The 20,377-nt window shown below is 46.6% G+C and overlaps 2 long non-coding RNA genes across 2 annotated transcripts in view; one reads left to right on the forward strand and one right to left on the reverse strand.

Annotated features, from left to right (window-relative positions):
* Positions 1–20,377, reverse strand: part of LOC117775112 — a 32,240-nt gene that overhangs the window by 8,788 nt on the left and 3,075 nt on the right. The window contains exon 2 of the long non-coding RNA XR_004616184.1: positions 11,802–11,898. This is a non-coding gene — a long non-coding RNA (uncharacterized LOC117775112). The remainder of the gene's footprint in view (positions 1–11,801; positions 11,899–20,377) is intronic.
* On the forward strand, positions 613–17,420 carry LOC117775071. Its single transcript, XR_004616172.1, has 3 exons — positions 613–1,528; positions 11,681–11,729; positions 16,785–17,420. It is a non-coding gene; the product is annotated as an uncharacterized LOC117775071 (long non-coding RNA).

Genomic DNA, 20,377 nt, shown 5'->3' on the forward strand with positions numbered 1-20,377 from the left:
GAGTAAAATGCATTTATCCTTCTGATGACACGTATACGATGTGTTGGTAACAGTTATAACCTGATGTGTAATAGAATCAGGCTTCAGTGCCACGGTTAGAGGTTCAATTCCCCTCTGGAGCACTCGTGCAAAATGCTCAGTAAACTCTCGATGCTTCATCTTGTGTCTGAAACATGAAAACATGAAGAGAGGATCTTCACTGTGCTCCTCTCAGTCAGAGCTGCGCGTCCACAGAGGAGCAGTGACCGCAGCGCCTCGGCTGCTCACGAGTTAACGCACAAAGGTTGCGGGGATGCTTCCATGCGGAAACGCCGCGCACAGGCAACCTCACTGAGGCACGTTGAAAGAGAAAGTGGCAACCAAAACAAGGGCAAATTGAGCAGTCCTGGGGGGTGGGTGGGGGGGAACGTCTGCCAAAGTGAAACAACAAGAGAAGAGAGATCGAGCCCTTAAAATGTGCAGCATCCCTCAAGATGACCACGCAGCCCTGGAGATGAATGGGCCCTTTGTCTGTGCGTGGGACCCCTGCGCCTCTGGACGCACCCATGGGTGGTAACAAGTGCCAGAGAGAAAGCTCCCGCTGCGCTGGTGGAGTTGGGGGTTGTGGTGGGGGGGGCTGTGGACCCACCTGGACGGACCCTAACCCTGTGGCAGGTGACGGGATTAACTGTGTTTTGTTTACAGGTCAGAACTACGTGTCACGCCTTAAACCCATAAGCTCCAAAATCAGATGTTTTATTGCAGAAGGGATTTAAGGGCAAATATGAGGCAGTGGAGGAGTTGTGGACATGTGCCCCCCCCCCCCCCCCTCCTCCTCCTCCTCCTCCTCCTCCTCTTCTTCTCCTCATCCCAGTAGATTTAATTTGGACTGGGCTCAAAACCGAGGGAGCCTCGTGGATTTGTTTACATTGAATAGGCAGGCTAGGGGCCAGAGCCATGAGGCCCTCTATTCATTAATATACAGTGAGGATTCCTGTCTAAATTACTGCTGTTCAATCCTCACGTCTCAGGCGGCCGGTGGAGACGTGACAGGCTCCATGCACCAGAGAACCCCCCCCCCCCCCCCCCCAAAAATAAAGAATTAAACACAAGTGTGATATACATGAAATAAAAGCTTCCAGAAAGGCTCCAGAAACCAGCGAGCTGCGGATGAACACTCTCCTCTTCTGCTCTGTGTTTATTATTTATCTGCTTATTATTTTAAAAAAAAGGTTCCCAAGTTCCCTGCTGGGGGAGTTCATTTATTCTGCATGCAGGGAAAAAGAAAGGAGGAAAGAAAAGAAAAGGGGGGAGAGGAAAAAAAATCATCCCCAAGTATAACAAGAGACGAACAGTTAGTGCTGATTTTCATTTGCATAAATTTTCATATATTTTAGTGAAAATAATAGCGGGAGCCGAGGAGAGCTCCTGCTCAGTTGAGGCAGAGGAAAGAAAATCTTAGGGCGCACGGAGGCGCAGGAAAGGGAGATAACGGTTTCCAGACTCCACGCAGACAACGTGAAGACGGTTCTCTGCTCTCGGACTCAAGGTAAGTCAACAATCATCTGGGCGCATTTCTCTTTTTTCTCTGCGCTCGGGGGAATTGTGAGGAGTTTATCGCCTTCTCGCGCATTTCTCCACTGGGCTGCGTTTTCCCTTCAAAGGCAGATCGGGGCTTCACATGATGTTTCTGATTTCCTCCTGCTCCCGCGTGCACCGACATTATCTACGTTAGTATTTAAAACACCGGGAATGCAAATTGCGTTTCCTTTCCCTTTTCACCGAATGCGTAAAAATCAATACTCGCGGCGCTGCTTGCTTTTTACGCACCAGGATTCTTTCCCTTTTTTCTGCTTTTTTTATATAAATAGCAGGCAGATGGATAAGCTGCGCTGTTTTGTAGTGGATGTCCACCGGAGAAAAGTGCAATCAATCACATTTTAAGCAGGGAGAGGATAGGGGGAGGATAATGAAGGGAGGGGGTGAGTGTGTGTGTGAGAGAGAGAGAGACCCCTCGGTTGAATCCTCCAGAGACATCATCGCGTAGGCAAGTGCAATATGAAATGATTTCATAAGAATCGATGTAAAGTTTGTGTAAAGTTGTTGTTGAGCTCTGAGCTCCTCCACTGACGAGGCTCCTGAAGAGCCGGGATTCACTGCGCGCTGACCGGTTCCTTGGGTCTTTCTCTGGGTCTGGAGCTGCTCCAAGGAGCGGATGGAGGAGGAGGAGGAGGAGGAGGAGGGCGGTGTTAGGAAAACTTGTTTCTAAAAACGAGCAGACGCAAAAGGGATCCGGTCACAGGCAATTTAAGCGAGAAACTGCAAGAAGAGTGGATGCGTAAAAACTGAAAAACGCCACATTTCGGGGTCTTCCTGCGTGAAAAGCCAGGTCTGAGGAGGTGGGTTATTTTTTTCTCACGGGTTAACTCCTCTCCCTGCATTGATGGGGAGCGCATTGCTGAGCCCAGCACTTGGTCGCCATGGTGAGCGCCATAAAAGAGGGAAACACTGGCCGCATTAAGCTGTATGTTTGTGCACTGGAGTCGAGATGAAAAGAGGCTCCACGTCCCGGGCCAGCAGCACCGGAGCTGGGCGGTAACGCGTTACAGTAACGACAGTACTTCATGCAAAGGAACGGGAAAGTAATAAGGATCAGGATGAAGCGACAACTTGATTTGAAGTTATCGCGATGTTTTTAAAATCCAGAAACTCTCATGTTCTTGTGCGTAAAAGTGAAATAACGCGCGTGTGTCCACGTGGAGCTGATCAGCAGGTTGTTGTTATTTATCGATAAGTGGAATTAAAGGTTTGTTGGATTAGAACAGATCAGCGGGTCAAGCTGGAGGTGAAGTGTCATCAGACAGAAATTAAAAACAACATCTGTGCCGCCAGGTGTCGCGCTCACTGCGAATGCTGCAGGAACTACACTCCAGAAAAACTACAGATCAAACGTGACAAATATTAGAAATAAAAAACTATTTATCATAATTTATGTTTTTATTAAATGTGCATTAATCTGCTGCTGATTCCAGGATGTCCACATGAATTTTGTTTTCTTTCCCTCTGAAAGCTTCTCACTCTAATCTGCAGGAATCATCTCCTCACTGTGTTCACCACTGTCACCTCTCACATGACACATGCCCTGGTTATTATTTTTTACAGTGTATAGGTGCGTTCTTCTGGTCACAGTCTCGTGCGTAATGGTGAAGTGCGATGAAGATACCAGCGGGTTAGTGGAGGAACGTGACTGAATGGGGACAGACATCCAGAGGCCTGTGTCGAGCACCGAGGCTGCACTGAAGCTCTTTAATAAATAGAGCAGCGACGATGTGCGATACTAATTCACGCTCCTGCAGTAAAAACACACGTTACCAAGGGCTCAGACTACATCCTGGTTCCTCCCTCGATTTAAAAACACCTTCATTCAATCATACAAAACGTTAAAGACAGTTTTACGACACACACACACACACACACACGTGTATTCCTCTTCTTCTTATTTCCCACACATGCTGCAGAGACCCTCCTGTATTGATCAGCCAGTCGATGACAGCCCTCGTTGATATGCAAATAGCCAGTGATTTGTTTTGAAGCCAGGAGCCATCTGCAGGAGCCTATAAGCCATAAGTCTGAGCCAGCAGGTCTTTGTGGAAACATATGACTCCGAGAATTATCAGCAAGCGAGGGGCCGGGCAGGAGCCATGAATCATCGCGGGAATTAGTGCGTCGCAATTCCTCTGCATGCTTGACCGGCCGCTTAGTGTGGCACCGTGCAGCGTTGTTCTTCATCATCGTCATCATCGGAGCAGCACTGTGCGTTATTACGCATTACGCACCCGTTCTGTCACGGTGCACCACGGACGGGGATTGGTAGCAGGAGGCCATTTATTTATTCCTGCAGGAGCAGATCGTCTAATTCATCACGAGCTCGCAGAATATCCCCCACGCGCACCGTCACGTGTTTTGTGATGTGAGCTGATTTCTTTTTTAAAAGTTTTTAGAGGAAAATATAAAAAAAACATGATGGTTTTCCAGTGAGGAGACTAAAACACCGATAGGAACCAAAAAAAATAAAAAATCAATTTACGCGCCACGTGAATCCATCTGTGTCGCTCGTAAACCCCCCTCCTCCTCCTCCTCCTCCTCCTCCTCCTCCTCTCATCACTTCGACTCCACTTTCTCCAGCCTCCATAAACTCCTGACAGCTGACACTCTTATTTATGTGGCACCTCACCAGGCGCGGGACCCAACCCGCCGCAGCCCCGCGCGCAATATTCAGATTAAATTGACGCAATTCCTGCCTCTTTTAATTACAGCCGCACTTTAACTCGCCCACAGCGCTGCGTAATTTATTTCCTTGCGCCCGGGTCCGGTCACTAATCCGCGACGACATACGCTGAGTGTGTCTCACGTCACCAGCACCGCTGATTTAGAGCCGAGTCCAACTCTGGGCACTTAAATGATAATGTAGCTACTATAGCGTTAATTAAATGGGCCACACTGAATATCCAGCATTAAACGCGCCTCCAATTTCAGACATGAATGGGATTTCTTTTTCTCAGCCCGTTCAAACGAGACTGAGGCACTTTATTAATATTCTATTAATACAGTTGTACACCTCTTATTGTACCGGGTGTGTGAATGGGCTGACGTGCAGGTAGAGATGAGACGTTTAGTGTCCTCACTGCACCGTGACTCGCGGCTCAGACTCAGACGTATTGATCTGCTATTGGAAATCAATCAGGATGTCATAATTTGGCCCAAAGCTCGACTCAGAACTGGAGGAATAAATGATGCACAGTTTGTGTGAGTCATTTCCTCCGTGTGTGTGTTTTTGGCCTCAATTTAATTGACTCAAATTGATTTTATTTTTTTCACCAATTAAGTTGGAAATAGGGCAAAAAAAAAGTGATTTAATTAGAGGAAATTAATTGTGTTTTTATTTGTGGACCCAGAACGAGCAACAGATTAAAAGCTGCAGTCGAGTTATCTTCACATGCAAGTGAAACCAATAAGAGTCAGGTGGGATTTTAATTTGAAAAATAAATGTCAAAAGTTGCAGAGAGGTGAGTTTCTTTTTTTTTTGGGGGGGGGGGGGTTGTGAAAACGTAAATAAGGAGGAAAAGTGAATTCGTCTGTGAGGCCTGATGATGTAAAGGCAGGTGGTGGAGTGACTGACACACACACACACACACACACACACACACACACACACACACACACACACACAGACACAGACACACACACACACACACACACACACACACACTAGAGAGAGGTGAGTGACGGGGGACAGATCGGTAAAGATAGGATGAAGTGCAGCTTCCTGAATGAAAGGGTGGAGGAAGAGAGAGAGAGAGAGAGAGGAGAAGGTGTGTGTGTGTGTGTGTGTGTGTGTGTGTGTGTATGTGTGTGTGTGTGTGTCAGTCTTCAGCTTCATCCCACCCCCACCCTCATCCCTCCACCCACCGCTCGCTGGGTGTTGGTTCCCTCGTAGTGTTGTAGTGCCACATCCCTTCTTCTCTCTCTCTCTCTCGTAGAACACATCAGCATGGACACACATGCCTGAACACCCCCCCCCCCCCCCCACCTCCACCAGCAGCAGCATCAAAACAAACCAGTGTTATTGTGTATGCAAATCAGCAGACGGACACACTGGTATTTTTCTATTCTATTACACTGCATCACACATGCTAATCAAGAATGATAGTGTTATTAAGCAGAGTAATTAATAAATAAACTAAATCCGCAGGAAATCAAATCTATAGAAGTGAGCAGCCGCCGCCGCCGCGCTCGTCTCTCCATAGTCGCCGCTTTTTGTTTTTGTTTGTTAAACAGTGGCGTTCCCCGAGGATACGGGGGGGTGGGGGGTGTGGGGGGGGGGGGGATTGTGTGGCACCTCCCTGCCCAGGATTACATTAATCAAAGTATTTATTTCCCTCGGGGAGCCAGGCGCAAATCACTCCAAATCCCAGTAAAATTGGATAACAGAAGAACGGGCGCACCTAGGGTAACCCTCTCCTGCACCTTTTTTTTTTTATTTTGCTCATTTCACCAACTTAATGGATCTAGTTGTGTCTAACTTTGTGAAACACAGTGTGTGGAGGAGCAGAGGGGGGGGGTCCACAAAGCTTGAGGTATTGAGGCCTTTGAGAAGACAAACAACATAATTGGATGGAAGCAGGCGCTCAGGTAGAGAAACAACCCGGCGCTAACCACATCTCCGATAGCAGCGACTCTGGATTTAAAGCCGTACAAATAACAGCCCCTCTGATTCCCTGTCGGGGCTGTAGACACGTCTGGGTCCGAGGCAGCCTCTCAGATCCCCCCCCCCCCGTCTGGGATACACGAAGCCGCCTGCTTCCCCTCGGCCGAGTCTGGTCAATCCATCGCAAAGCCACGCAAAGTCGAGGAAACAACCAAAACAATGCTTCCAGATAGGTCTTTGCTGTGTTCGCTCAGTAATTACGTGCGATGTTTGGCTAATAAATCAGAGAATGTTTACAGCCAAGCCGCCGCTGATAAGGCAATAAATACAGCAGCCAATACGCTGCCTATTACAGGTAATGCAAATAAAATAATAGGGCTGTAATTTCTCCTCATGTGCTGCTGCTGTGGCGCCGCCGCCGCCGCCGTCTTTGATATTCATGAGGGAAATGGGCAGGAAATGTCGTCTCCTCGTCTTTATGGGCAAATCCCACACGGCCGCCTCCGTCCCAATCAGGGATAAATGATGACCTCGTTGCTGCCACCCGCAAACACGCCGGCTCACGCAGGCTCCGAGACGCACGCAAACACAGCTACATGTTTGCACGCACACATACTGCTGCTGCCATGTTGGAGCTGAGCGGTAGCTGGAGCTGCCGGCGGGGCCCTGACTCAGAGCCAGGCCTCTCGGGGCGAAGGCAGCCGGGCTGCGTGGCTACGACACACACACACCCCCAGTGTGTGTGTTGTACTTGTAGAGGCGGCTCATGTGACTTGTACTGCGTCTGAGTGTGTTACGTAGAAAATGTTTACACAGAGATAATATCGTACACGCGTGCGGGGGTGCAGGTGTGACGTATACGAAGAGACAGACTGTTGCCATGACGAACCGACGTCCGTCTGATGAACCATGATGCAAACGACCAGTGCAGGTTGAACAGAGCGTAAAGTGAACTGGGAGCTGTAAACTCCAACTTACAAGGATGTGACAGCAAAGTGGATGAAAGCCTGAAGTATTTTACGATTTTCCGGGTTTATTTTACTGCTACACTTAATTTTTCAAGCAACCAAGATCAGATTTACCACCTTTAACACTTTACATCATTGAAAACCATGTTTCTTTTATTCCAGAGCTCGTTCTTCTGCCCTCCATTCATTCACATAAAGCATTAAAATCATCTCTACAGATCATATAAACCTACAAACTACAATAGTAGAGTTAAGAACCTGTCAAACTCATCTTTAAAAGTCCCCCCACGGCCCCCGAGGGCCCCCAGGCCACACGCTGACACCCCTGTGTTACGTAATGCGTGTATTCTATTGAATTACGTCTGCATCACACACACATAAACAAGATGGCTGAGTGTGGCGAGCCAGCTCCGGGTTCAAGGCGTGTACGATAATGATGAGTGTCTCGACTTCAGAGCTGACGTGTGCTTTTCACACCGGAGCCTGTGTGGTCACGTCCCACGGCCCGGAAGTCTTGATTCATGCGGGCATTATGCACGCCGGACGCTTATGGCACCTCTCGCCGTTGCCGTGCAGTCAGACCCATTTGTTAGGAAATGGGTTTACATACATCTTGTAGATGACTCGCCCTCCTCCCCCTCCGTGGGCTTACAGCTCGTACACACACACAGACACACACAGACACACACACAGACACACACCGATTGGATGAAGTACAAACATGCGGCTACATAAGCAGCAGCGGGGGGTATTAAGGTGATGTAACGCTCCCTGTGCACTGGAGGTATTCCGATGGGCAGCTGTGGGGGTGAACACACGCTGAAGCATTGGTTCCTGTGTTATTTACAGTAATTATCAGATTTTTAGCTCTTTTCATTCAGCGGAGTTTTGTTTTTCAAACGCATCAGTAACTCAGCTCTGTTCAAACTGGGAGAGAAACGACCTCTAGCAGGTTTAGAAAACTGTGTACGTTCACATATTGTAATTAAAAACAACCTAAGAGGCTGATGTTAGAGCTGATATTGATTTTAAGTTTTTATTTCTTATTATTCTTAAAAGCAAACAACCTAAAAAAAACATATTGTCTCATTCAGCGTCTTATGCTCAATTGAACACGAGACATTTCTGTATTTGAGTTTTTTTCCTCTCACTGGTTTTCCAGGTCACAGTCACCAACATGTGGTCAAACCACCCCCCCACAGATCAGCCGAGTTTGTGACCGTTAACGTCTTCACACAATACTTTTATTTCAACCTTTAGTTTTATAATTTATTATTAAGTAAGTTTAGAAATCAGATTTTCTGGCGTCTTTAAGGTTTTTACATATTGTAGAACTCCATGTTTTGACTCTAAAAACAGTTGTGAGGTTTTGAGCCCACGTTTACTTGCACTCAACCAAGTCCTCTACAATAAGGTGAATTTATTATACAGGAGAAATTAGAAGCTATAACATTGTTCTGCTGAATTATCTTTGCACGCTCAGCCTTTTCTTATCGAGCAGCTGGAAGAACTGAGACTATTAACAACTATTAACTCTTTCAATTCTATAAAAACATGGACACTAAACATGTGGAGCAGCCATGTTGTTGTTTTACTACTAATCTCACTACATATTGTTTGTATATGTGTCTTTGTATTGTTTTACTAAGTATTTGTACTTTTATGGCTTTGTGCATCTTTATTTTACTTTAAAAACGAGCTTCCATGGTTAAATCTGGCACGTTTACATATTTAAATTCAATACTAAATGTGCATTGTCCCTTTAAAGAAGTTCAATGATCCTGCTGGTTTGCTATGAGCTGGTTAAAGACTCAACCACACGTCACCCAAACCTTCAATTCACCACCTCTCACGTTAAATTATAAACGATGCTTTTTTAAAAATCTGCTGCAGCTCCTCACACGAGTCGTTAAAAAATCTATTCATGACCTTTTCACTCCTCAACTTAGTCTGAAGCAGAAACACCTGACGTGATTCCTGGATGTGTGAAAGCCTCCATAGTCGTACGATTATTATATCCACACACAGACACACAGACACACACACAGACACACACTCTGCCTCAGCTGCCAGCTCCTCCCTCCCTCCCTCCCTCCCTCCTCACCCAGGCCTGGTGTGAGCGTTGAAGCCAGCAGCATCACAAAAGCGGCTTTGAGGGGGGATTGCACGCTGCCCGTCGACCCCTCTGAGCTCACACCCAGTGCACATTACTCACCAGCGAGGCCCGAGTGAGGAAGTAGTGCATGTCACGGCGAGGGAAGGAAGGAGGGAGGACGACTCGCTCTCTTATTCCACTAACCTCGTTCCTCTGCTTTGTGTTTTCTCACTTTGAAAGGGAATCGTTAGCTCGTACAAACCATGAGAATTAATGCAGCGCAGAGAAGAGCACAATAGAACTTTGTTGTTCAGCCATGTTGGAAAATTGACTCAGCATGGACTGTCAAATGAAATATCCCTCTCAGCTCTTGGCAGGTCGTCATTCCAGGAAGTGTGACTGAACATGTGTGCTGAATATATGTGTTTTCTTTAAAAAATGACTAACAGGGTTTGTTTCTCGGAGGAATCGGGTTTTTCTGTCTGGATATAAATACTTGAGAGTATTTCTCACGCTGCCTGTGAAGAAGTGTCACATCCAACACGTCACGTGTCGTCGGTTTTGGGACAGAACACATTTTTCTGACTTTGCAGTGCAACATATGGCTCCGCACACACGCTGGTATTAATATACGTTGTCTCAAACAGCCTCGGTGCTCGTGTGGACGTCTCCATTGTCGGAGCAGGAGAAAAGACTGAGAGCTTGTGTTCTGTTCCCACAACCTCCAAATCGAGGTCTTCCACAGGGACGCCTCCTTTGTACGAGTGAACTTGAGATAATGCAGGGTGTCATGTAAAATGAAATTACATGCAGCACGTCGTTCTCTCCTCCGCACACAGCGCCGCGCGTCTTGTTATTCTCAGACCGTAACCTTCATATTGTAGGTGTGAGACGAAAGCTTAGCAAAGCATGGCCAATTCTCAGCGGTTACGCCTGCGGCTGGGGGGGGGGGGGGGGTGGGTGGGGTGGGGGGGAGAGAGAGAGCGTGTTTTAAAATTCTGTGTTTGTCGTGGACCTTTTCGGATTAGTGGTCCACAAACACAAATCCCCCCCAACAATGACTCGCACACGTCTCGATGCATTGTCAGTATCTGTCACAGAAACTCCAGTTTAGCCCACATTTAGCCGACCTGTGTGTTCTCCTGCAGCGGGGACGCAGAACCTCTCCTGTTACATAACGCCGTTCTCGCAGGAACCCGGCTGCACGTCGTCAGTGCAGATAAAATGAACCCACAGGACCCGAAGCCACAGCTCAGATCCACTGGCTCGTGTTTAAAAGTCTGTTTGCAGCTGAATTATACTTCGGTGCAGATTTTTTCAAGGCTCAGATTTGAGTTTTTACACAATTTAAGTCACTAGCGGTGACGTAATCTTTATCAGACTCTGATTCCTGAATGCTGGTCTCATGTTCAGTCACTTTTTGTTGCTATAAACCAGATTCAATAAAAGTAAACTATTGACGGTGGCCATTTTGGCTCAATCTAATATTTAAACTCGTATTTATCCGTCTTTCGCGTCTCTGTTTTTGTCCTTAAACACATTTTCTCGTTGAGTTTCTTTGCCGTACTTGTTCTACGTCTCATTAACGTCACTACTTATGCCACCAGTTCTTCTTCTTCTTCTTCTTCTGCTGCTGCTTTCTCCAAACAAACTGACAACACATCATGTGAAAAGCTGCCAGACACAGAGCGAGTCTGGAACGAGCAAATGGAAAAGCTTTGCATGAACTTGCTGAGAAAAGGCCGCAAAATACAGGCAGCTGGACTCAGAGATGATGAGGTGTAGTTTGACTGGTGAACGTATTCAGAGCTTTCACTTCAGTACAAGTCACAAACAATGAAATAACCTATAAATATAAAAAGTGAATGGCTTCAATCAGAGTTATTTGATCATATATTACATGTTGTAATATCTCTCAAATGGCAAATCTAGGCAGCACATTTTTTTATTTGGTTTAAGAAGTAGGATCATTTTCTCAAACCTGAAAAACCACGCTGGGATAATCTCAAAAACTCAAAGTCAATATGTGGTTTTCACCGGACGGTGTCTGATGCACGGTTGAGGAGGTCGACGTAGAAATGATTTGAGTCCGTTTCACAGCGGACGAGAAACCAAGAGTTACTCAGAAACAAGTTCAATCTGCTGAAAATCACAGGAAATCCTGCTGAGTCACAGAAAAACCAAATGAAACTCATCCGACGCTGCCTGGAAACACAGCAGCTTGAATCCATGACGAAGCATCTTACTTTGTTTTATAGGAGTAAAATGTACAATTTTAAAATACTTTGTTAATGTTAAAATACTTAACTACCTGTTCTAGAGTAAATCTACTCTGTTACTTAGTTACTTTCCTCATGTACGCAAATTCACTATGCTTCAGTCACAAATCAAATTCTAATGGTTGTCTCTGTTTTTCCTTTGGTCCTCCAGTGACACCCCTGCTTCTCCCAATCCTCCCATTGATGCACAACCTCTGGAGGTAAGGGCCATACTGTGTGTGTGTGTGTGTGTGTGTGTGTGTGTGTGTGTGTGTGTGTGTGTGTGTGCGTACTGTCTCTCTCCCCCAGTAAAGGCGGACACGCCGTCTCCCCAGCTTCCGTTTTCCTCTGCACGCCCGCTGCTGGAGTATTCACGCTTCAGGCTGTTTTCTTTGAGAGAGAGAGAGAGAGAGAGAGAGAGAGAGAGAGAGAGAGAGGGAGAGGGAGAGAGAGAGAGAGAGTATAAAAATATGCAAATGCTATTGTTGAAGCGCACAACGAAGGGGGGAGGAGGAGGAGGAGGAGGAAGGGGGGGGGGGGTGCTCCTTTTACACCCTGACGCTGCCACCGTTTCTGCTTCCGCCTCCATCCATCCATCCACTGCAGAGAGAGAGAGAGAGAGAGAGAGAGAGAGAGAGAGAGAGAGAGAGAGAGAGAGAGAGAGAGAGAGTCTCAGGTCGGACTGAGGCGAGCGAGCGCCACACAACAGGAGCAGGATATTAGAAATAGGCTGAAAGGCCACGTTCTGCTCCTCTAACTGGACCTGATGGTAGAAACACATGTAGCTGCTGAGAGAATCAAATCCATCCCACGAGCTGCAGGGAGCAGAGGGAGAGCAAGGCCCCTCAGTCGTATCAATACAGTTGATTTGAATCAAACGAAAATCAACTTAAAACGTCCAAAAATATTAAAGAAAGTGAAGAAAAATTCTAGATCTGCACCAAAATGTAGAAATTCCATCCTGTGGTTGTAGCTCAATATCAGAAAACTACATGAAATCATAACGTGGCTGGTGGAGCTGATTAATGTAAAGATGGACAACAGCAGAGACGGAGAACAATCACACAATTACACACACGTGCAAAAGTAGAAACACACACACAGACACACACTGAGTGAGAGAGCGAGTGCAGCCGTGTGTGTGTGGAAGCCCATCTGTAAAGCCCTCACGCTCGCAGGAAGACTTTCTGAAGTGATTATGAAGACAGTTCAGATCAAAGTGTGAGTGCGAGCGCCAAAATATGAGGCCGGGTAATCACACTGGAGCCCCTCCGTACACGGTGGCACTGGTCCCCCCAGCTGCTTTGCAAATGTAATGTGACACTTACGGATAAACAGATTATCAGGGAGCGGAGGGGCGGGGCCCGGGCGAAGGGACCGAGGAGGAGGAGGAGAAGAAGAGGAGGAAGAGGAAGAAGGAGAAAGTGACTGTGTTGGAGTTGTAGGAAGCAGAGGAGGAGATGTGGTTTATTTAATGAACTCCGGGGACGGCCAGTGTCAGAGAAATGATGATTAATTCCGCGGCGCTGATACAGGTCTAAATGATATAATTTGGGAATATTAGCGCGAGCATTAGATGATGAGGCAGGATTCCTCCTGGTGGTTTTATAGACTCCGGGCTCCGGAGACTCTCTCTCTCTCTCGCTCCTTTTCTCTTTCCCTTCACTAGTTATTATAGATTAATCCATAATCCTCAGCACCTAAAGCATTTTTGTCAGCGGAGCTCAGGGATAGAGGCGCTAGATTTTTTTTTTTCTTCCTCCGAGTATATATCTGCTCGTGCTGATTTCCCCTCAGCGTGATGTCACATTGTCACGTCTCACGGTGGAAACGCTCGCTCCTCTCAGACGCTCCGTTTCTGGAGGTTTTTCTGGCAGAGCCGAGGTGGGACTTAGCCTTTTTATGTAACCGCACATTTTCTACACGGTGTAGGTTATTTTTAAAAACCTCGTGGATTGTACAGAATGTGGTGTTCAGTTGATGTGAGGGTCTAATGTGGGACATGAGTGGATCAGCAGGTCCAATCAGACACTTTCACTGTATTTGAAAGATGTTTAGTCCCCAAATAAAATGTCTGAGTGAGTCTATGTGAGAAGAGAGCGAGGGGGCGTGTTGACGAGGTTTCTAACGTGGGACGGACGTAAATACAAATATCTCAGGATGAAGAAGAGGAGCCACACACGTGGAAGACGAAGATTTAAGAACTTTTGGCTGTAAGGGTCGATGCTCTGTAAACAAAATCATCTTCCTGTTGTTGTGAAGGAGTCTGACCCGGACAATCTCCTCCTGCTTTTAATACTTCAAGTACTTTTACTTTTACTTGAGTAGTTTTGTCTTGTTATTTGTACATCCACGGTTTTTTTGCTCTATTGCTCTGTTTGTCTCTAAAGAGTATTTTATGATCTTTGGACTCTACTGGATTTCCTGAAAAGAGTTTTTCTTTGCTCATGAAAAGCTGACGTTGTGGGGATACAGGCGTTTCCCTGACAGTGTTGGAGTCTTTAAAGAAAAGACAATGATCAGACTGTAAAACAAGAGAAAGTGTTTGTGTGCATGATCCACTGTCGTATTTAAATGTAATCGACTTCACAATAAAACCAGATCAGCAGAATCTTTGCTCTCCGTCTCTTCTGTCTCTGGACGAGTCTTCACGTTAAAAACAAAGTCCTCTAATCGTTAAAGTGCTCCTGAAGTGCCTCACTCACAGTCACCGAACGTCCATGTGTCCAGTCAGAAGAGTGTGTGTGTGTGTGTGTGTGTGTGTGTTCTGAACGACCCTCGTGTCCGGACAAACGTCCCTTTGAGGGCGCTCGGACAGATGGACGGACGGGGCGACTCAGCGACAGACACAGAGGACTGAGGCTCCAGTGTAGCCGCCGCCACGTGTCCTGAATCCTCTTTTATATCCACGACTCGTCCATTTCCTGCCCCGTCCCTCCGCTCCCTCCGACACCGAACCATGATGCAGCACAGCCACGAGGAGACTGACGGGTTCCAGGAGCGTATTTGGCGTTTCGAGGCGCCACAGGCGACGAGGTCGGGTCACTTCCCAAACTGCTCCCGGCCTTTTCTGCGTGTGAATTATTTTTAGTTTGGTTTGTTTGCAAAAAAAAATCAAGAAAAGCCCAAAACTGACAAGAGCACAGAGACGCAGAAACACAAAGTGTGCGGTTGAGAGAGAGAAACCCCACGGAGCCGATAAAAATATCTCACCCCGAAACAGAAAGAGGGAAACAAAGCAGAGGCTCAGGTGAGTTTGTCACAGAAACACAACAGAACCAGAAACTGACGCAGAGTTGTTTGTGCATGGAGAATAAACTAGAAGACAATATTAATTACTCAAAAAAACTACTTTCATTCACATTGGACATCTTCAAATTCACGTTTTTCAATAAATACATGAAGACGTAGCTCCTCCTCCTCCTCCTCCTCCGACACAGAAAGTGTAAAAGCTGCTGTTCCCAATGAATCAATGATAATCTATCAGTGTGTGTGTGAATGCATCACGACTACACACAGCTCAACCGTCCTCTCCAGCTCCATGTGTCAACAAGACACGTCAATTTGATTGGTCAGTGCCGAGGCCAGACGGCTATCGATTGGCCGGTCATTAGGAGAGTGCGGCCCAGCGGGAGTATCAGCCCTGACACCGTTAACTCCTCCGCGTCGACCGCTCTGTAACGAACGGCCATCAAGCGAGCGGGACCCGGCCATTGACCCGGCGGCTCGCTGCAATCCCTCCCTGCCAGACTCAAGTGTGAGTAAAGGGCCGCGGCGTGCGGTGCTATCGATCCCTGGATGAGACACCGGGGTCGCTCGGGGAAACTGTATCGGAGACAAGTTTACGATCGGTCTGAGAGCGATTTTTTTAGCTCAGAGGGAGGAAGTCGTGTCCAGAGAGGAAAACGTCCTCACAGGCGAAGATGTAGCAAAAGATAATCCAAACAGAAAAAACACTGAAGTGGCTTTAAACTCTTCTGTTTCCACACTATTCTCTCGTTTGTTTGGAATCTGTGGAGGTGAAATTAAATAATCTGAGTGGGCTGATGTTAACCAAAGTCGGCGTTGCCTTCATATTACTATAATTATCTGTATTAAATCAGGTTCTGTGAATTTCTCTGTTTGTTTTATTCCTTTGTGGTATTTCTGTGGTAATGTGAGGTTTTGCAAAATCCTACAATACTTATTTATCTTGTGTTTAAGTTTAATCTTTGACTTTAAACATGTTTCTGTGTCTCTGGACGATGGTTTATCTACAGATATTATTTATTTTATTAAATCAAATGTATCACACGTATATTTATCATCATCTTTTGTCAAAGAGCTGAGGCCTTCTGAGGATGAGCATTTTATTTTGAAATTAGGACCCAAATCTCTTCCTATAAGTCCACAAATCCCCGAGTGACGTCATATCGTGAAACTTTCTACACGTCTGCGCTGTGACCTCCGACCTGTGACCTCCGACCCGTGACCTCGTCGTCTCAGCTTCAGCTCAACGCCTCGAACCCGAAGCCGCTGGTCTCAGGTATTTGACCATTTGGCCGATCGGACGTCTTCACAGCGAGAGCTGGCAGAGGCTCAAGTCAACAGGAGCGGATTGGTTCAGCTCGGCCGTGCCTTCTGTGCTGCCTGAACATAAATCTGTGTGTGTGAGAGAGAGTGTGTGTGTGTGAGAGAGTGTGTGTGTGTGTGTGTGTGTGTGTGTGTGTGTGTGTGAGAGAGAGTGTGTGTGTGTGTGTGTGGAAGATGCAAGATGTGTGTGTTCCTGTGAAAAAACAGACTTCCAGTAAATGACAGCTACAGTTTTTACAGTTACTCTCTGAAGTATCTGTATTTACCAGATTACTGTAATAAGAGAAATATCTGCACGTTGGTTTATTCGTATTGTTAATGCCCCTAAAAACCCGTCTTTTGATCAAATGGAGTCTGGCGAGTTGGGCGAGTGACGGCGATCACAAAGTGAGCCGTCGTCGGAGCCGAGCAAATCTTTCGTGACATTCGGGGGGGAAGTGAGGGACGAAAATAGCAAATAACAACCACACGATGAAGAAGACAGCCTGGTGTGTGAGTGTGTGTGAGTGTGTGTGTGCAGCGAGTGTGTGTGTGTGTGTGCAGCGAGTGTGTGTCAGTTTGAGTGTGTGAGGGAGAGAGTGGCGGGCTGTGATCAGAAAGTGAATGAGCCATTTCACCGGCTGCTCTCTCTCTCTCTCTCTCCCTCTCTCTCTCCCTCTCTCTCCCTCTCTCCCTCTCTCTCTCCCTCTCTCTCTCTCTCTCAGAGGGGAAGCCCGGGCTGTGGACGGCGGTGGAAATGAGCTCGGCCATGCAGTAAGTGTGGCGACCTTGTGGCCAACCCCTCGCTGTTTCCACCGCTCTCGCCACTAAATGATGCCTACTGTATCCTGCCCAGGAGGAGGAGGAGGAGGAGGAGGAGGAGGAGGAGGAGGAGGAGGAGGATGGAGCCCAGTTTTCTCTCATCAGCCAATCTGGAGGAGAAACTGTTCACTTGTGGAAGTGTTGCTTTGTGCCACTAGATCTGAACTTGTAGGGACGATATCCACAAACAATTAAAGGTCCATTAAAAGGCCCCGAAAAAAACTTCTACACACACAAAATAATAAAGAGATTTATTATTAGTATTTATAGTTTTATATCACATTTAGTTTAACTCTTAATGGTAATAACATGTTTTTCTAATGTTGATTTTTGCTTCTTTTTTCCTCAATGGTGAATATTAGGATTTCCTGGTTCTCTTCAGTTTAGTTTACATTATTTTGTGTTTATTTTTGCGGCCGCACATTTTCATGTCACCTGTAAATATTGCAGATGTTTATCGTGTCACAGATTATTGCTATTGTTGTGTTATTTCTACAAATAAAGTTGTGTGGATTTAAATCATCTGTTCTTGTATCAGTTTGTTATGATTATAAAATATTCAGTTTATAAAATATCACAAAGTTTATTGTCTTTACATTCATAAAAATATTATAGTTTTATTTTGGTTAAATTAATTTTTAATTATTTAGTTCAACTACCAGAGATCAACTCCTCACTGATGTAAATGTCTTTTTTAGACATTGAATCATTACAACGGCTCCTGATAAATAGCTGGCAATATTTTAATACATTAAATGAAATTAAACATTTTACAAACTTCATGTAAACACAGATTTTTCTGTAAAAGCCTGAATGATTGAGTGAAATCCTTATGTCACTAAGTTTACCTGTTGTTCGTATGATTACAGTCAATGGACGTAATCAGGCTTTAAACTCATGTAAACACCATAATCGATATATATTCTGAATAATTAGAATATTGCTGTCCATGGAAACATGGTCAGTGTCTCGTCTGACATACAACTCTCCTATACACATCTAAATCAGCCTCTCGAGGTGCGATCAGGGACATTTCTTTCTTTTTCTTTCCCAACTGTCAACTTTCATGTGGGTCGACTCCAAACTGCGTAAGAGGAAGAGGCATTCGAGGAGAGGGAGGGAGGAGAAGTGAAAGCCATGGATGATGAAGAGAGAGAGAGGGAGAGAGAGAGAGAGAGAGAGAGAGAGAGAGAGAGAGAGAGAGAGAGAGAGGAAGAGGGGAGATAAAGACTGAGAGTTGAGAGAGAGAGAGAGAGAGGAAGAGACACACCTGTGGAAAGAGCGAGCGAGCAAACATCCAGCTCTCAGCTCTGCTCTCAGCTCGCCTCCTCACTGGGGAGCCAGCTGGGCAGATTGCATGTGGAACAGAAGCTTTGATGGTTGCAGGTAGCAGCTTTTTTACCCCCCCCCCCCCTCGCCGTGCCTCCATCCAGCTTCCCCCCCCCCCCCCCCCCAGTTCCTCTCTGCGGAGCAACAGCGCGAACCAGAGCCGCCCTTCAGCAGGCACAGGTGGTATTGCTCACTCCAATTTAGCTCAAACCCCCGACTTGAAATAGCGCTGCTGTCATAGGCAATCTGCGGCGAGAGATGGACCGCTGACTCCGCGAGGGGAGAAGATGTCGAAGCCGGACCCCCCCCCCCCCTCACAAACATACCTCCTCCCCCTTACCCCCCCTTGCCCCCCCCCCCCAACCAACCACCGCCCAGCTCGTCCCATCAGGCACATGTTCTCTCTGAGCTCGGTGCAGCCAGAGGTCACAGTAGCCGGCAGTTTATTTATCACAGGATGGGGCTGCCCGCCTTATGGGGGGTCCAGTCTGTTATTACCCGTCCTGTTGTCCCCTGGAGGGGGGGGGGGGAGAGAGGTGCTGCTGACACGTGGGACAGCTCAGCGGAACAAACCACGATATAATATTTGGAGATAATAATGCTGGAGACGCTTCAGGTGAGATAACGGACACAGTGAGGCGTTCACTGACACACAGGAGAGTCACCGGTGGTTGTTTTGGCAAATGTTTGACTCTATCATCACATAAACATATAGACTCGTGGCTGTCGGACACACGAGGTGTTTATTTCTGCTCTGAAACACACGAGAAGCAGAATATTTGGACCAGTTCTTCTTCTTCCAAAGTTCACAGCGGCTGCGTCGAGGTGGTTTTCTAAATCGGGTTCCTAGAAAGAATCAGCACGACGGGAGACACGGATGTGTTCCTACTTTATAAAAAGGGTTCTATAAAAATGAGATAGCCGAGAAGAGTGTGTGTGTGTGTGTGTGTGTGTGTGTGTGTGTGTGTGTGTTGCCGGCTTTGTTGGAAAAAAGAGTGTGATTGCAGGGCCCTGAAAATAAACCTCAAACGTTTTGAACCCAGAAGAGAGGTGAGGAAAACGGATTTTGGTTCAGAGACGAAGGAAACGCAGATCCAATGTTACGTGAAGGCTCTTCCTCTCTCATCCTCGTCATCTGTCTCCCTCACTTTTTTCTCTCCGTCTCACACACACACACACACACACAGAAACACACACACACACCTACACACCCATCTGTGGTATAATTGCCTTAAGTGCAGATGCTCTCTTCAGAGGTGCATTAACTGGTAATGCCTGTTTCTGAGGATCCCTGGGTGCCTGATATCCAGACACAGAGAGCACCCAGCAGTGTCGCACAGCTCACAAACAGCAAGGGATTTACACACACGCACACACACCCCCACACACACACACACACACACAAAGCAACAAAAACAGGAAGCACACGATTAGAATGAGCTCTGAGAGACTGAAAGCGTTTCTTCTTCGACAGCGTGCGTTTAAAGCCTTGTTGTTTTCGCCCGCAGCTACAGCCAGCTCAGATGATGTTGAGTTCCTCACAGAGGGTGAACCAGGCTGCTGTGGCTGCATGTTAATGTCGACTACAAATATCTGAAGAGGGGGGGGGGGAGAGAAAAAACATGCAAGCTCACTCCCAACATGTTGGGTTTAACGCCAGCTTTGGTTAAATCAGCTATTTTTTTTTGTTTTGCACAGAAACCAGGGAGCGTTTCTTTAGTATCCACACAAACAAGAAGCAACATTTAATTTCATAATCTATTTTTTCACTGGTGAGGAACTAAAGCAGCTTGTGTTGTGTCTCTGAGTGTTTTCAGGGGGTTGATAGCACCTGAAGCACGTTGCTATTCTATCCCTTCGCATTTATTAGCTTCAAGCCGCCCTGAGGTTTGAAGTCACAGCAGGAGTGAACGTCTACGCAGGTCCAGGACTTCTAATCTGATTTGTGGGCAACAATGATAGAGAAAAGAAAAGAAACCTCATTAAAAGCTAATGGCGGCCTCCACCTGAACCAGACGCTGTGTCCACCTCGCTCGTTAGCTTCGTGGCTGGTGTGCAATGCATCCTGGGACATGTTGCTCCCAGAATGCACCCGTTGGAGTAAAAGATTTAAATGTGCATGGCTCAGAATAAGAAAGACAGATCTTCCACTGCAGTGAATTGTCTC

Source organism: Hippoglossus hippoglossus, chromosome 2 (genome assembly GCF_009819705.1).
Source record: "Hippoglossus hippoglossus isolate fHipHip1 chromosome 2, fHipHip1.pri, whole genome shotgun sequence".
Lineage (NCBI taxonomy): Eukaryota > Metazoa > Chordata > Actinopteri > Pleuronectiformes > Pleuronectidae > Hippoglossus > Hippoglossus hippoglossus.